This window comes from Nilaparvata lugens, chromosome X (assembly GCF_014356525.2).
Source record: "Nilaparvata lugens isolate BPH chromosome X, ASM1435652v1, whole genome shotgun sequence".
NCBI lineage: Eukaryota > Metazoa > Arthropoda > Insecta > Hemiptera > Delphacidae > Nilaparvata > Nilaparvata lugens.
This window is the reverse complement of record NC_052518.1, coordinates 65,489,337-65,507,190: the sequence shown is the minus strand read 5'-3', so window position 1 is coordinate 65,507,190 and position 17,854 is coordinate 65,489,337. Positions and strand designations below refer to the sequence as shown.

Genomic DNA, 17,854 nt, shown 5'->3' with positions numbered 1-17,854 from the left:
CAAAATATCTTAGGTTAGTAGAGTGATTGTCAGATTTAAACTAAATATTGGCTAAATTTTTTCAGTGCATGTGATGCTGATGAGTTCAAGAATTTGTATTAAGTGGTTTCATATTCACTCTCTATCCCTGCCACTAGAGTTGATTAAAATGTTGAAGAGTAACAATATTATGCATTTTTTCAAGGCGTATAACTTACATTTTGAATTTAGAAGACCAACTCTAAAACTTTTTGGATTGAATAAAATAAATTATATGTCTTCTTCATGATACAATATTAAACAATTCTTCTGTATGAGCGTGTGCTTTGTAACAAATGGAATTAATTTATCTTTTTAATGATTTATTATTATTTTCGTCATACCAGTATGTAATCAATAACTTTCCAAGCTATCATGTTCTTATTTGGATAAATCGAATTATTCTATCATACGTCATTATTGATAGAATAATTATAATGGATTCTAATAGTTATCAGTGATATTCATGTCAATAATGTGTATTCTTGTGAGTATATGAGAATGCCACAAGGAATTATGCTGACTTTTTGAATAATATACAGGTAAAAATGACATGACATAAAATGACATGAAATACTTTATTTAAATCCAATGTACTATATTTCTTAGGCCTGTGATCACCAATGTACTTTATTTTTCTTAAAAAAAGGTGGCAACCCTATCTTCAAGTCCAGAACTTATAGATCCCGAGCTCGGAAACCGGCCCTAATCTATATGCAACTATCTATAGAAGAATCTATATGCAACATTTTAAGTTAATCAGTCCAGTAGTTCAGACGTGATGATTCTTCAAAAATAAATTTCCTATCCTGTACGTGAATAAGCCAGTTCTTTCCTTTATTATAGTATAGATAAACTTTCAAACTATTAATTTTGAATTTAGATGGATTAATCCAAATAATCTATGTATTCTATGACAGCTATCAGACTACGATCCCATGATCTCATCTACTTTAGAACAATAACTGAGATGTGTTTGCACAGTTAAGTTTAGAACTTAATTTTATCTAAAATCGCGCTGTTCCAAGTTCTGGACTTGACAACTTTTGATAAATACTTGACTCGGAAAGAGGCGAGAATCTAGTGATGGACTTATAAGTCCATCACTCAGAAAGTCGAAATATAAACTACCGAGTTTAACGTGATCTCCAAACTCCAGAATCTAGTTGTGTCCTAGACTACGTCAACGCCCTGACTCGGAAAGCCTGACTTCAGATTTTAAAGTCGGTTAAAGTCTAGAATAAATTAGCTAAATCCCGAGCTCGGGATTAATTTGCATTAAAAACTCCTATAGAACTCTGAGTTTCTAAGGATTTAGTTTCTAGTTTTTCTAAGGATGTAGTAAACTTAGAGGTTGAGTTCAAATGTATGGATGGGTCTGTATTATTGTTGAACAAAAATATCCTATTCTATTAGAACCCAGAGAACCAAGAATTATTCGACATTGATATTGGTGTAGCAACAGATACTATTTTCTCAATATTTTAATTAATAAGGTAGGTGGTGATCGTTACAAGTAAAGTCGTGTACTATGCTAATATTTTGTCATAAATGTAAACAATAGCAGTTGGTGCATCACGAAGGAAATCTCAATCCAAAGACTTTATCGTGGTGTAACGACTATAACCAGCAGCTCATTGAACATTTGAGACCTTCTCAAGTTTCAGTTTGTTCCTCAATTATTATTACAGAATATGCTTTTTTAGCAGCCATACATTTAACTCAATGATGCTTATTTATGAATGTTATACTTGATTATGCTTCTAGAACACACTTGAATAATTGAGGGAACACAGTCTCAAAGAAGGAATCTTAGCCCATGCAAGTATTTACAATATCTGCAACATCTTTCAAACTTTTGAAGAGTGCCTAAATAAGCCCTACAGGAAGCTGTTACATTAATTGGAACCCAGAACAAAATCAGTTTTTAGCAATATTTATAAAAGTTTTTGACGTGCACAACCTTTAAACAAGCTCTACAGCACTACACTATTGCAATGCTTTCCAACTTTCTGTCGTATACCTTACCCTTATAGGTAATAGACGACTTTTGAGCCAACTTGACTTCAACCACTGACCTTTCATCTAAATTAACTCACATAGACTGGATTGTAGTGTAAACATTACAAATTTAGGACTTACATTTAACAGACACCTAGACTGGACAGAACAAGTGACAAAGACTTGCAGCAGGGTCTTTGCAGGCATTCACTCACTGAAGAGAATAAATTTAGGTGTTATCCCCTTAAGGGAGAGAATAATGCTTGTGAATACCTTGGTATTTCTACATTTCCATTATGGAGATGTGGTCATACAGGACATGACAGTGACTCTCTCTGAGAGACTACTGCCTGAGATTCATCTTTGGACTTGAAAGGGACGTTCACATAAGCCCTTACATCACTCAGATGGGTAGCTTTTGAAGCTTCGAGACAGCAGAATTTATCATGTGCTAATGCTCCTTCACAAGGTTCTGGCAACTGGGTCTCCTCTCTACTTGAGTCAGAAATTTCAATTCATCGCAGGAATCAACAGAAGATATACGAAACAATGCGTTGAGCACTCCCATCCATCGCACTGTCACATATAATAGGTCATTCTGTGTGACTGCTTGCAGACTGTGGAATAGCTTACCCGCGTCTTTGAGGAGTATGGAGAGGCGGACATTGTTCGGCGCGAAGGTCTTGGCGTGGCTAATGGAGAGCGATCGGGGCATAGGATGAGGGTGTGTGTGTGCGTGGTGTGTTTGCGTGTGTGAAAGGTGTGTGTGTGAAATTTTAATGTTTCTTGTTTGAAAAAACTTTTTTTTCTACAACTTTTTTTTATTTTTATCAGTCTAAAATATATTCTCCTAAATTAAATTGTTGTTTTTTCCAATTACTATTCATTTATACTTTTGTTATCACATTTCTTATTATTTTATTAGAGAAGAGATTATTTCCTTATGTTGTTGTGATGTAAATGCATTAGAATTGTATAGTAGGGCTAAGTGGGAGAGAGGGCCGGCTGCGCCCTAACTTCGCCCTCCAGTTTAAAATAAAGGCAGTCTATATATCTATCTACCCTGCAACAGCAATTTGAAGGTTTCGTTGCGTATAGAGAGCACTTAACCGTACAGCAATTTACTGTTCTCAATTGAATGTACTTTTTGCAATGGTTTTGACCCAGCCGCACAATTGTGACATGCTTTAGGTCCAGTAGTCATGATATGGCAAGGTTAGGCAGTCTCCTTCCTCTGCTGAGACCCCACAGCCACCAACCACCAACCGATAGGCAAGCTTTCACTTTTCACATTGGGATCTGCGCGCACATAACTGGACTACTAGACGCGAAAGTTCCATTACGTAAACCTCCATAAATAAATAAATATATATATATATACATATATATATATATATATATATATATATATATATATATATATATATATGATATTGTTTTCCATTTAGTGTTGTAGTACAGGCGGCACATTCCAGTACGGGAGACCGGCCTAACATCACATACATAGGTATCAATATTAATCTACTCTAGACCAGTTGAGAACGAAACTAACAAGAAAGGCCAACTGCAAATAATACAAAAGAAACTCTCACTTGAACAACATAAACATAGTTTCGAGTGACAGTTTTCAGATATTCTCATGACAGCTTCTATATCGCGGAATTGTTTATTTTTTAGCCAAAAAAATAGTATAGAAAATAAAAAAATCTGTCGGCTAAAATAGAGATTTGACATATGAGACATAATGAAAACGTTGGGAGTAAAGTAAGGTATCTCTTACATTCTAATAGTAAAATAATCGGCTAAAATAGAGTGTTGATTGATGAGTCATAATTATAACGTTTAGAATTGGAAGACCTATGGTGGTTTAGATATTATTACCGCCTTCTCAGTAAGGATATCCATTTCTAATTCAATTTGAATGTCCCTTGCCTATTTCTGGATTAAGTTACTGTATTTATTGCATCAATATTTGGGAGAAAACCCCTTTTTAGTAGATCCTTTTATTACGTTTCAAGTGATTGCAATCATTTTTGTACTAGTGGTTTTGTAAATAAATACTGGAGATAATTTAAATTCAGAATACATAAATTCATGCGTTATAAAAATACAGGATGATAGCATGCATCATTATATAGCATGTGATAGCATAGAATGTACATGTTCATGTATGAAGAATATTGATTCAGTGAAAGAGTACTTTCTGAACACATCAACTGTTGTGAGCAGGAATAAAACATCATTCTATTTTATTCGTTCTACTATCAGGCACACACATGTACATGAGTCTCACCAAGTAACCGAGTTATACGAAATAAACGAAATCGAGTACTAACCGAGTTATACGATTTATAAAAAAAATTAGTATACTGTGTGAAATATACTTGTTGGAATCTCTGCATTACTGTAGAAATGTGAGGGATTATGACGAGATATTTATAGCATGAATTAGAAGAGCAATAGACCCTTCAATTGGACAAGTATTTCATCAAAACATTAGTTGGTTATTTTCAATGAAGCTTGAGATTTTGTAAACGTTTATCAACACTTCATTAATGAATGAAAGGATTTGGAATGGTCACAAAAACTTAATTATGAGAGAAACTAGTTTAGGTTACTACATTATCAATCTCTAGTAAAGTGAGTACCGGAGTAACTGAGTAAATAATGTTGAATAGTGCAGCAGCCGAAAACATTTTATAAAAATGTTTTTATGAGTGAGTGGTTGTGAAAATTTCATGTTTAAAGAATGAGGGGTTTACAAAATATAATATTACAAAATAGCACATATCTTTATGGAATACTTGTTCAATTGAACGAGTCAGATATACTCACCCTTACACCAAACTGACAATCTCTGGATAGTAGCTCTCATTGAATTTCCATCTAGCTGTTTGTTAACCCTGTTGTCAATATTCGCAGTAGCAGAAGTCTTCGGGGTGGTTTGCAGCATTTAACTTTGGATTTTCGTTTAATAATAAATATTCATCGATTAGAATTTCAATAAGTGCAATTCCTCATCAATTATCATCTGTTAACGAGAGTATATCTTCTCTGACAATAAAAACAATTATTTCAACTTGCTTCATTCTATGTGAATGAATCGATATGACTTTCTTATTTCATTTACTGCAGTACAGAAAATACTTCATTCATCAACATCTCATTATTCAAAAACTCTGAAGACAATTTCAACAGTTCAATTACTTTTCACCAGTAACTATTACTTGTAATATAAGTAACTTTTACTGTTACTGTTGCACACAGCTAGGAATTGTTTCCTTATTGCTTTCAAGCTGGCAATTATTTCATTACTGTAAAATGATTGATTGCATGTGATTTTCTTTGCATTTGTTTACCAACATTCGAACAGAATTTTTGTTTAAGAGTTGAGCAAGACAAATTTTACCCACGTATCCAACTGCTACATGAGTTTTACCACGAACATGAAATGCTCAATTTATAAGGACATTAACATCACATCTGAAATGCCGGGTTATCCTCTTTTACCGGGACTGTATTTTCCCATATCGAACATTGTTATTCTTTCAAACTAGTGTAATAAACTACGGTGAGTAGTTCCCACAGAGATAATAAGAATGGAATAAGACCCGTTACGAGATTTTAACGACCGTTAATTCCGCTACTGCACTTTTCTCATGATGTAAGCAGCTTTGTACAAACAATTGTCATGTTGCAGAATAGTAAGGTAATTACATTTTTTACGTAACACAGCATTTAAGGCTGTAACGAACTTTGTTATAAATATATTAATCTGAATCTGATTTGCCGAAAACATTCCGGCAAATCTGAAAAAATGCGGCAAGTCGAAACGATACGTACTTCTCACAGAGAATAACGAAGTTTTCAACTCAAGAATGGAATTTGTAGAACAATGTTGTGGCCTCTCTGGAATTGAGATAAGCCTACACAATGAAACCATTGTCCTGTGATTCACTTTGACCTAGTGCAATTTTCAATATCAGGAAATTCAGGAAATTGAACCCTACATTTCAGTGATATACTTTCAACAAATCTGATTGGAATGAACCTAAGAAATCCACCATTCGAATACTTAAGAGCAACTCAGATTGAAATTTACCCACAAAATGCAATAGGGCTTACTAAACAATATGTAAAACGGAATACAAATAAAACTTACTTATAAGAAAATCCAGAAAACCTCTTGATAGTAAGTTGTACCAATTCACTTGTGCCCATCGTTAAACTAAAAAAAATATCCTATCTTAATAATAGAAATGTATGATAAATTCATAGAAAAATATATTTTCTTGATGAATGAAATATATTTGAGATGGAACTGATCATTATTAACAAGAATAAACAATTAATATTAGATCATATATACCGGGACATACCATAGCTATGTACAATAGAAGGCGTTGGAAACGACTAACATAAAACGCAAAATTGTGTTGCTACCATTTCTACATTCTACTGACTTTATAATGTGAATGTGACTATAGCTGTATCCAGATGCACGTCCATCCAGCATCCACCCAGGGAATCGTACATGAAATAGAGTATACAACAGTATTTATTTGTTTCGTAATTCTTTGTAATTTTGTTTTGTCTTGTTTTGTGTGTTTTTAATAAATTGGAAATTGAAAAAATTGAAAATTATAAGGTCTTCAAAGCACTCGTGAGATGTTTATGACACGCGTTTGCTAGCTCCTCATTATAACACTATTGTATAAATCACACCTCAAAATGGCTCTTGAAGAGTTGAGAATAATTGTGTTATAATAAAATAAAGGGGACTTGATAATGTTTCTTGTGTTTCAATAATCAGTAGCGCTAGAAGGAAAAGTGGATACTAGTTTTTGTAAATGGCTCAGATTTAGGGATGTCTGATTGTCCGTTGTTGAGACACGCTGACGTGTATGGGTGCGTACAGACTTCGCGCTGCGCGACACACAAGCCGAACGTGAGCAATAGGCAGGATGAAAGCAATTTTATGAAACTGGGGGCCAGTTTCATATAAGTCACAAGTTACATTTCCACTTATGCATCTATTCACCTATTCACTTATGAATCTTAACGGAACTGTGAATCCACTAGTGACTAGTGAAACCAGCCATATGAGCCCTGTATGGCATTCTTTTGGGCTAGTTACATATTGAGACGTAGAGCAAATCTGCAAGACGATCTAATAGCATTATGTTCATATTATATTATCTATGTAATAAGAGAGAGTAGGGTTATGTTTGTTCGTGTGTTCGCATCAAAACATGTCAATTTGTGGATTGCATAGGTACCGGAAAAACGGGAATGATTTGGATCTCCAAATTTTGCACTTAAGATTCTAAGAATATCAATCTCGTGCACCTCGAAGCCCAAATTTAAATTTTCCTTCTAGATTTTTCATAATTAATGTTCAAATTTCATTTATGGGACATACGATTTCATACGGCGAATTCACCAAATCATATGATAGAAATTAAAAAAAAAGACAGCTGTTCTATTATTGCTTTCTACCTGATTCCACTGAACCTCAATAAAATTGTTTTGATAATTGATAAATATTTTTAATAATATTATTATTTTTATTATCAATATAATAATAGTATTTTTTGATAATTAATAAATATTCTTATTTTTACAAACTCTTATAATAATATGATACGAGGGCTATTTTTTTTCAACTTCCGATCGTGCTGCTAGATGGCAATGCGAGCGGCATTGGCCAACAATGCACGGCAGCTGACTATGCACATCTCACACTATAATCTCACTCGTTTTCGGCCATCTGTCGTCATTACCAGTTCATCTAGCGACACATAAACATGGCTAATATGATAGAATCTCCCGCCAAGTGTGAGTTGCGAAGTGTAATTCGTTTTTTGCAAGCTGAAGGGTTATTCGCAGCAGAAATTCACCGTAGAATGATACGAGTATATGGTGAAAGCTTTATTTGACATTCATGATGAAGGGGGCCAAGGGTGACAACGCCCGTCCTCACAGTGCTGCTGTGACGAAGCGTCTTCTTGACGGGTTTAAATGGGACGTTTTTGACCATCCGGCGTATAGCCCAGACTTAGCACCAAGCGACTATCACCTTTTCCCGTAACTGAAGAAAATGCTAGGAGGGCAGAGCTTCCGAACAGACGATGCGCTGCAAGATGCTGTGAAAAACCATCTCAAATCACTGGCGGCTAACTTCTATGAACAAGGTATTAAGAAGCTTGTACCCAGGTATGAAAAATGCCTCAATCTGAATGGTGACTATGTTGAGAAGTAACTAATAATGTAAATAACTTTTTATAATAAAATCATTCAATTACTCTCACTAGTTTCTTTTTTATACCACATCGGAAGTTGAAAAAAAAATAGCCCTCGTAAATGTGAAACAGCTGAATCAAAGAAATTATCTCAAAAACATCTGTTTAAAAAACATAGTTTTGAAACTTCGTTTTCCTGATGCAATGAAGGAATAGGCCTACACGTGGCATTATTATTATTTTTTCAGCTAGAACAGTTTTTTGAGACAAAGTGCTTAATAAACGTCCACAATTTTATCAATGCTGTATCGGCAATATGAATACGCATGCAGTTAATATGTCTTTGAATAAAGGTGTTGATATTTTTACATAAATAAATTATCCTCTTCCATTCTTATTCAATTACATTCAATTCCAAAAAAATTTCGAGCCCTGATAGAATGATTGACTCAGTGTACAGTCAGTTGAAAATTTTAATATTGAAATGAGGGGTATTTTGGCAAGCTAAACAAAAAAAATAAGGACCTATGCACCTTTTCGATATTTCTTCAAATGAAAAATGAGTTTGTGGGTTGTCAAAACTCTCTCTGAAAGGGAAACTATTCAACTTATCCTATCATTTAGTAAAACGACAATGATTTCTGCATTGAATAACATGTTTCTTGCCAATAACAATCGAACTCTTAATGAATTTAGATATGATTTGTAATATTACATTTTTCTCGATTAAAATACAAGAATTATACTTCAAAATACAAAGGCATTAAAGGCATTTTTTTGTTCATATTTTTTGGCCAAGTTTCTTGGCCCTAAATCTTTTCAAATTTCGATTCTTTCCTGTCTTTGTGTAGTATTCAGCAAATTTCTTCTATGATGCATATCTAAACCAATCTTGTCCATAGTCATTTAAATTTGTGAACTTTAAGTACCTATTCTTCTGAAATAATGTTGGAAGTTGAAATCGTAGCTTATTTTCCTAATCTTTAAATTGTTGATAAAACTTAAATTTTATAGAATCTATCTACTGTAGTGTAAAGAATTGTGTGCTTGTGACATATTTTTTCATCATGTATCACTTACGTGAAGTGTATCAATTTTGTGTGTCTGTGTTGTTTTAGGGACCTTATTACCCATTATTAATCTTTCACTTCTTTGTATTACTTAGGGAACTTATTTACCCATTATTCCTTTTTCTCGTATTTGTATTTTTTAGGGAACTTATTTACCCATTATCCATCTTGATCTTCTTTGTATTGTAATCTTGAAATGGTTTGTAGTTATTATACAGTCTTCAAATTCAGAAATAATTATTTGAAAAATAAATGGTTTAATTTAGGAAAGGTTGAAATTTTAATCTGATGTATAAATTCTTTTGTTAAATAATAAAAACTTCAAAATTTGAAAGTATTAATGAATTGTGTCTCCATAAATATGAAATGTTCAAGATAAATAAAAGTCAATTTGAATAATGATGAGTTTATTGAATGTAAAAGTTTTGTCATATTATAAATTGAAATGAGTTGAAGTTTAAATTTCCTCTAAAGGTTTTGTAATTGATGTCTTTTTTCTAATTTTAAAGAACTGTTTTTCTATAAACTTTGATATAATTAATTATTGTTTGAAATGGATGCTGGAGTGTATGTAGAATTTTTAGTGGGATTTGATGATTAGAATTTTGCTGGTATATGATTGTTTTTTGAGAAGGAAAACCATTATTGCCTAAAGAAGAAATGACCAAAAGATTATGACTTAGAGAGGCAGTAATGAGATAATATTTTTTGTGTTGATTACTTATGTTGATTGCCATAGATGCAAATGATTACTTATGAATATTGATTGCCATTGAAGCAAAATATTATTGATGTTTTGAATGATTTCTTGTTTAATGATTAGTAGTAAAGTTTTTGTCATGAAATGTACCTTGTGTTTAGAACATTGAAAAGTCGAAATAAACTAGAGTATCCAACAAACGATGGTTAATAATATTAAATAATCTGCTGTTTATAAATTATTTGAACAAAATTAAAATGAAAATTTTATAAATCTGTCTACATGAATAATTTTGAAATTCTAAATGGAACATAAATCATATTTGAAATGTTATACTGAATGATAATGAAATGCAGATATATTGTATTATGAGATGATTTTTAGTGGAAGACCAATTGTCTGAATATGTTGAAGTATGTATTGAAATTATTTTTGTTGTGATGATCTGATGTTTTTTTCAATTTTGATAATGATACAGTGTTATAACATTTATGAAACATGTATTTGATTATGTTCTAAATTTTTAAGAATGGATTAAATTTTGTTATTTGAACAGTGGATAAATGAACATGAAATTAAATACTTTATTTAAGTTTTTGTAATTAATGTCTCTATTGAATTTGAAAAAATTTCAAAACTTATGTATTGTTGACTGTATAATAAGATTTTCACAATAAATTTTTTTTTGCTGATTACATACTTGTAAATAATTTTTAAATGCATTAGATTGTATTGGTAGCCTAATCAAATTTTTCTTTTTAGTTTATAAGCGTATTAAAATAACAGGTACAGCGTGGATGTTAACTTCAAAATAATTATCACGTAAATCTCGAGATCTACAAAACAAGTGAATGCAATGAAGAATGTTAAGAACATTTGGGTGATTTTCGAACTGGTGTGACTGTTACGTATATACTGGTTCCTTGCTGTTTTCCCATTCTGAGATGAAGTTTACTCTCTGGATATATATAACACTATGACTTGACTATTGATAAAAACAAAACTAGAACTGAGTTCTGGCATTCACTTTTCACTAATACGAAATGTGAGTAATGAGTAACTTTTCACAAAAAACGAAAATACAATATTTATGTACATGAATAAATGTATAGGCCGAATTTCCTATAATATTAAACGACACAAATATTTAGGGGCAGATTGAGAACAAATTTCCTGAATCTTGAAGCCTCGAGAGCGAGTAGATAGCTGTATGAAAGCTAAATCCACACTGACTCTCAAACCGGCAGATGCCTGGAATGATAAATTGATGAGTAATTGATATTATAAAATTATAGAACTTCTCCTGCCATCTGGCGGTCAATGAGCGAATGAATACATTTCAAATGGCCTCAACAGTAACTCATTAATGGATTACCGATGCCTATGCTTACGCCTATTGCCAACTACATAACTCAAACTTCTGCACTACTATATTACCTGGAGGTAATTGCCATCCATGTCCAAGTTTGCAACTTTAAACTTGAATAACAGTCACTGTATCATAAAAGAAACTGATTCAAAAAATCCTCACCTGAATTAATCCTGTATGCTGAACTCTAAACCTTGAAAGCTGAAAATATCAAAAAAACTAAACCCTACCGAAAAGAAGATTGTCCAAAGTATAGAAGGCTTGGCTTGGTATAAAAGGCCAAACCAAAGCCAAATAAACCAAAGCTTTATTTCTGTACTTGTCAAATACCAAGGCCTTCATATTTAAGGTTTGGCTAATGGTAGAGGTGTTTATAACCTGTTGAAAATTTTCTAAATAATTGAAATATAAGATGTTTTGTTTGAGATCTGAATGTTTTTATAAAGTTTGTTGATGTTATTGAACACATGTGAAATGTAGATTTCAATTTTTCATTTCAATTTGTGTTAAATAACCTGTAAATAAAAGATAAGTACTCTTAGTTTGTAAGTTTTATATTTTGATCTTGATTTGAAACAATGATTTCTGAGTTTTGAGAAAGCTTTTGAATCTATTTTGATGAACATATCAAACATATTTGTAACCTGAATCATCTTCAATCTATGTTCAATTCATCTTCAATCTATGTTCAATCCATGTATGATTATTTATTCTGGTGTAAACTGTAACTTTTTGAATCATTTAAAAATTATAATTTGATTTGCTCTGAACTGGACTTCTTATTTATAGGCATTAAATCTATCCATGATTTATCAAGATGTTAGTATAACTGGAACCGATGACTTTCCTTACATGATAGGTGAAAGCTATCAAACCTATTTGGATAAATTTGGTAGCATGCCAGACAACTGTAGATTTATATAACTCTATCTATTAAATACATGGGAATTGAACTATTTATTTGTCAGTTTATGGTTAGTCAATGAAATTGATTATCAATTAAAAAAAATATTATAATTTTATGAGTACAGAATTAGTTGAATGAATTGTCATTGTACTGAGTTGTTGGTCAATAATATTTTAATATTGGTATTTATCCATTCATTATTTTTCCAGAAATTATTTTATTTGAATTCGAAAATATTTATCAGGTCCTATCAATTTATCATTCATAACAATGAATTGTTCAAAACATGAATTTAATCAAATAAAAAAGGCTCATATACTTCTGTATTCATATTCGCAAACGTGTTGACATGTTTACACTTGTGATGAATAGCCAAAATTGTAGAGCAAACTGCACAGCAAATTGTATTTATAATAGACATGGCAGTCAGGAAACTGGAAAGTATACACAGTACTCTATTGTACTGGCATTTTTAAATTATGGAGTGTGTACAAGATTTTTTCAGTTTGGTACAATATTGATGATACCAAGAAAATGGACATGAAATAGCTTGGGTGTTTACTATATTGATGAGATGCATTTAAAACTAGGTAAATTAATCTTATCTCACAAAAGCTCCAACATTTTCAATATCTTTCATAACTAACTTCCATCCTGAACGCTCTTCTTACTTAGCAGTAATGGAGGACTCTGATTGGCTGAAAAGTTCAGCATTTGGAGTGCGGTAGGGCGAACAGTTAAAACAGAGGCGAGCGGCACGGTGAATGGTTCGGAGTACGGTACGGCGAATGTTTAACAGCTAATCTTTAATTTTATGAAACATATGCTCATGTTCACTGAAAGGCGCGATGTTCGGCGGAATGCTGTGCGGTTCGAGGTTGGGTTCAGCATGTTTGGTCGCACCTTTAGATATTACAGGACATTTATACAGATCACAGGCCAAAGCAACATAATAATCTATAAAGGAAAGAACTGGCTTATACACGTACAGAACAGGAAAATTATGTTTGACACATAATCACAACTTAGCTACTGGACTGATAAAATTGAAATTTTGCATATAGATTCTTAATTAACCGAGGATGGTAAGGCCTATTTTCGATTCTTCAAGATTTGATTACATCAAGTTTTCAATTTGTCATGCTTCCAGTTGTTGTATGGAAGCAGCTGAACATTTCTTTTAAAAGGGAAATTAGAAGATAGGTATGATTGGGAATCCTATTCGAATAATAAAAGCAGGTTTTCCGTCGCACCCAAATTCCGTCCAAAATTTTTGAACTGCCATTTTGAATCCAACTACATTTTTTTTTAAATTGGAAGGTAATTCATATTCATTCATATGATACATGATTTCGATACAGGATTTCAAGAGAAAATAAAGTATGGTGAAAACCACTTATTATTGATATCTCAACCTTTCAAAAGTTATTCTAAAAATTCAAATACACTGATATATAATCCATCCATGTATCATCTTCTGTACTATAATGAAGGAAAGAACTGGCTTATACATGTGTAAAGGATAGAAAAATTATGTTTGACACATCATTACGTCTGAACTACTGTACTGATCTACTTGAAATGTTGCATATAAATAAATTCTTAATTAACCGAGGATTCTTATAGGCCTATTTTCAATTCTTCTAGATTTCATTACGTCAATTTTTCAGTTTGTTAAGTTTTATATTAGACCCTTGCAAAGCAGGGGTTACCTGCTAGTAGAGAATAATCAGCAGTTTTATTGTTGAGTGCAGTTTGAGTCTTCACTTTTGCAACAACAGATGAATTGAGAAAGGAATTTGGAGGGAATGTTTGTACCCCAATTTTTGAATTTACAGCTTTGTTGGGGCTAGTTGGGAGGTGCAAAAATCAAAAGTGCACATCCCTACACCTAGTGTTAGAGGGTTGAGGGTGGTTTAAAAGGTGATTTTTTTTTTATTTTTAGCTTACACACAGTTGGCTTACACGTAGTTTTGGAATTGAAAGTCTCTTGGAAGTATAGTAATATCAGCGTAGGCTGCATCTTCATATTTTGCTGTTGTGAAAACTGCATCTGCATCAGTAGGCCTATGTGTGTTTACACAGCTATAGTGAGGTTCACGTTATAATGACAGTGGAGAAAGATAGGAGAAAAACGTTGCCGATCCTCTGTCTTGTCAATGCCTTCTATAGACGGTAGCTGATAGAGGTTTATTGAAGTAATATTAACGGTTCATTATCATGTAAAATAATCAATTATATTTTTCAATAATTTCACAATTAATTTTCATAATTAAGATGAAATATTTTGTTAATTACCTTATCATTAATTCTACACTTAAAAGTGCCAGATAGTCATCTGGCAACAGATCAAAGCGAGAAAGAGATCGCACTATCCAATTTGTTGAATGATAGACAAGGATAGCAATACCATTGCTAATCACTGTCATAACGCGGACCTCACTATAGGTCTTTAGTGATATCTGATGATTGTAGATGACACATAATAGTGATGTTTGGGGGTTTATGATTTGGAAGCCTTGCATTTGTGATTGACATGGTACGAGGGTACAGCAGATAATACACCGAAAGATGTGAACCCTACCACAAAACATCCATACAAAATCATAAATAATTTTATTAATATAAATTCCGACCACTACACAAAAAAGTATGGCTGCACTTTAGTATATAGGCCGCGGAATCCAGCAATGAGACCTACATAGATCGATAGAGGAGATCAAGACGAGATCAATCATGTATAACATTGTTGTCGATTTCCAAGGATTAGCTGAAAATACATGGCGGAAAATTCAAAATTTTCATATCAATTCTTATTTTTAATCATTTTTTATGGCTACAATATGTTTAAAACTAGAGCTATCTTATGTAAAATTTGACAAGGAATCCAACAAAGTTCAGGTTCGTAACTTCAGTAGTTTTTGAGATATTGCAAAAAATGTGTGAAAAAGTGCAAATTTCTGGTTTAAAAGAGGTGAACCTGTTTGCATGGTGATTGATAGGTATTTCAAACTATTGGATTTAGTAGAATGATAAATTCTAAAGAGAAAATGTCCAGTCACTTGATTACCTAAACTCAAAATTGTTCAAGATTTTTGGGCAAATAAAAATATTGCAACTCCATTTTTTGCTACCTAGGGAGAACTTAGGTTAGAAAAAGCTCAGATTGGGGAAAGCTCAGGTTAGGAGGAGCTTGGATCAGGAAAATATTAGGTTAGGGGAATCTTAGGTTAGGAAAAGCTTAGATTAGGGGAAGCTTAGGTTAGGAGAAGCTAGGGTCAGCAAAAGGTTAGGTTAGGGAAATCTTAGTTTAGGAAAAGCTTATATTAGGAAGAAAAGCTCAGGTTGTGAAAAGCTTAGATTAGGAAAAGCTTGGGTTAGGAAAAGCTTACATTGGGAAAAAGCGTAGGTTAGGAAAAGCTTGATTTGATTCAATTATTTTTACAATCTTTTAAAGCTTATGAATTGCATTGGAAGCTGAATAAAATGTGATCCTCAATATCAGTCTGCACTATGCCTATGCAAACATATTGAACTCTTCTAAAGCTAAAATACTACATTTTCTTGTATTCTTTCCAAATATCTTGATAATCTATAAAATTTTCTAACCTCAAATCTATTTTAATGAATTCCCTGCAAAAATCCCAATGAGATTTAGCCAATTTAGTAGTCACTAAAAGTAGTAAAAAAAAATTAAATTTGAGAATTGTAGAGTATTGAGTGTGCAATTTTTTTTATTTTCCCAAATATCTCGAACAATTTTGAGTTTAGGCTATCAAGTGACTTGACATTTTTTCTTTAGAATTTATCATTCTACTAAATCCAATAGTTTAAAATACCTATTAATTATCATGAAAACAAGTTAACCTTTTTTAAAGCAAAAAATTTGCATTTCTCATTTTTTGCAATATCTCAAAAACTACTGAAGTTACGAACCTGAAATTAGTTTCATTGGATTCCTCGTCGAATTTTACATAAGATTGCTCTAGTTTTAAACATATTTTAGCCATAAAAAATTATTAAAAATAAAAATTTATAAAAAACTTTTAACTTTCCGCCATGTTTTTTCAGCTAATCCTTGGAAATCGACAACAATGTTATACATGGTTGATCTCGTATTGATCTCCTCTATCGATCTATGTAGGTCTCAATGCTAGATTCCGCGGCCCATAAACTAAAGTGCCCCCATTATCGGGGATATTAAATTTAAAAGTTGTATTGAATTCACCACAGACTAACGAAATAGATCAAATAAATAATATACTCACTGTTCAAACAGTAATAGAGCTTCCTAACTTCACATGAATAGTAGAAATTGGTCCAGTGTAGTATCACAACTGTTCACTAAAACTATCAGAACCGTAGGTTATGTTAACGAATATCTTACGAATAGTTCGTTGTGAAATAGTAAAAAATACACCTCTTCTTCATTAGATAATGACGTTAGCACCTCTGAGCAAGAATGTTTATTTTATTCACCGATCAAAGACACAATTGCAAACTAAACATGATCATGACAGTCATAGATTTAAAAATAAGATGTAACAGAACAAACTGTAAAACGACTAAACTTGGCTGTCACAACACATAAAAAAACAAAACTTCAAGTTCCTTCCATCTTGAGCGACGATCACAGGTTTAAAAAGTTATGTATTATTAGAATAGCGAGCTAACCACTTTTCCTTTCGGAAACTAAAAAAGATTCTATCAAACTATAAAATGTTGTGTGGTGACAGTAACCAGCGACGCACGTCGCATTCCTTGAATCCTTGATCGAAATATAACCTGTTGCAGCGACACAGTATACATACAGTACGGAAACTTGGCTATATCCTGACGCCAAAATCCGCCATCTTGTTAGGAAGCGCCGCATTGTAATAGTATTGATGGTAGGTTCGGATCACTTCAATGATCCGGGTCAATTGATCTCGTTCACTGCCACGAGCCAATCAGAAGACCAGGATTGGAACTTCCGAAGGTCACGTGACGTGTTTAGTATTGGCGTCATCTAAAAAGCATTGGTTAGATAGGCGATTGATTACAAGTTTCCATTCTGTATATTCTGTGGCAGCGATTAATGGAGAGCGCTCTTTAGCATGTGTCAGATTCCTTTGATGACGTACCACCATGTCGATACCTGACTATCGATATATTTCATTATATACATGACGTCATGAATTAATACCACAAAGTAGAAGGAATCAGAGAGAACTTTCTTACCGGCTATTGTTTCGCCCTTAGACCAGTTATAGAATAGACACCCTGGGAAGTCTAGCCTCTGAAGCCAACATCTACTGCCAAATTCACCCACCTTGATGTCACAACAGTGACGTCACGCATCGTATTGAAAACTTTCAGATTGTGTCTATTTCAGATTCATGGTGTTTTTAGGTTATTTCTAGCTACAGCAAAAACTATATCTGTTAATTTATTATGTGTTATGTGATATCGGCTTCAAAGTTATAATGTGTTATGAAAATAATAAGGTACGGTAGCCTACAGAACTAATCTATTGTCATGCTGCAATGAGTTCACTTACATCATAAC

The 17,854-nt window shown here is 32.8% G+C and overlaps 1 protein-coding gene across 1 annotated transcript in view; it reads right to left on the bottom strand.

Annotated features, from left to right (window-relative positions):
- The window catches only part of LOC111049065, a 56,045-nt gene extending 38,954 nt beyond the window's left edge, over positions 1 to 17,091 (bottom strand). Inside the window, exon 1 of the mRNA XM_022335067.2 lies at positions 16,576 to 17,091. The gene's annotated coding sequence lies outside the window, so the exon portion shown is untranslated. The remainder of the gene's footprint in view (positions 1 to 16,575) is intronic.
- Positions 17,092 to 17,854: the final 763 nt, after the last annotated feature.